This window comes from Helianthus annuus, chromosome 3 (assembly GCF_002127325.2).
Source record: "Helianthus annuus cultivar XRQ/B chromosome 3, HanXRQr2.0-SUNRISE, whole genome shotgun sequence".
In the NCBI taxonomy this organism is placed as follows: Eukaryota; Viridiplantae; Streptophyta; class Magnoliopsida; order Asterales; family Asteraceae; genus Helianthus; species Helianthus annuus.
This window is the reverse complement of record NC_035435.2, coordinates 50,924,018-50,924,712: the sequence shown is the minus strand read 5'-3', so window position 1 is coordinate 50,924,712 and position 695 is coordinate 50,924,018. Positions and strand designations below refer to the sequence as shown.

Genomic DNA, 695 nt, shown 5'->3' with positions numbered 1-695 from the left:
CGAACTTCGACCGCACTTGATACAAATGCTCCAAAACTCCGCGACCTTTCACGGGCTCGCGGACGAGGATCCCCATCTACATATAACTAATTTCTTAGAAATATGTGACACCTTTCGGATCAATGGAGCATCAAACGACGCCATCCGCCTTCGTATGTTTCCATTCTCACTAAAAGACCGAGCGAAAGCTTGGGTCAACACCCTCTCAGCTGGATCGGTAAACACCTGGGATGAACTAGCCCAAAAATTTCTATATAAGTATTTCCCTCCTTCTAAAACTGCTAAATTAATGGCTGAAATTAACACATATTCACAAGAGGACGGGGAATCCTTATATGAAACTTGGGAAAGGTTCAAGGAGCTATTACGCAAGTGTCCCCATCACGGCCTCGCAATATGGCAACAAGTATCCACTTTCTACAATGGGTTGTTGCCACATACTAGGCAGACACTTGATTCTAGCTCCGGGGGACTTTTAGGTAATCGTCGCCCACACGAAATATATAATCAGATTGAGGAAATTGCTCAAACCAATTTTCAGTGGCACACTCCCCGGGGAAGTAAAACTATCGCCCCGGGCGCCCATAAGGTAGACGAAAGCACCTCTTTACGAGCCCAAATCGAGGCCCTTTCTTCAAAAATAAAAAAATTAGAAATGACCAAAACAGTCTCGGTCATGGCTTGTGAAGGGTGTG

At 45.2% G+C, this 695-nt stretch overlaps 1 non-coding gene across 1 annotated transcript; it reads right to left on the bottom strand.

Annotated features, from left to right (window-relative positions):
- Positions 1-283: 283 nt before the first annotated feature.
- On the bottom strand, positions 284-390 carry LOC118491017. Its single transcript, XR_004890242.1, has one exon. It is a non-coding gene; the product is annotated as a small nucleolar RNA R71 (small nucleolar RNA).
- Positions 391-695: the final 305 nt, after the last annotated feature.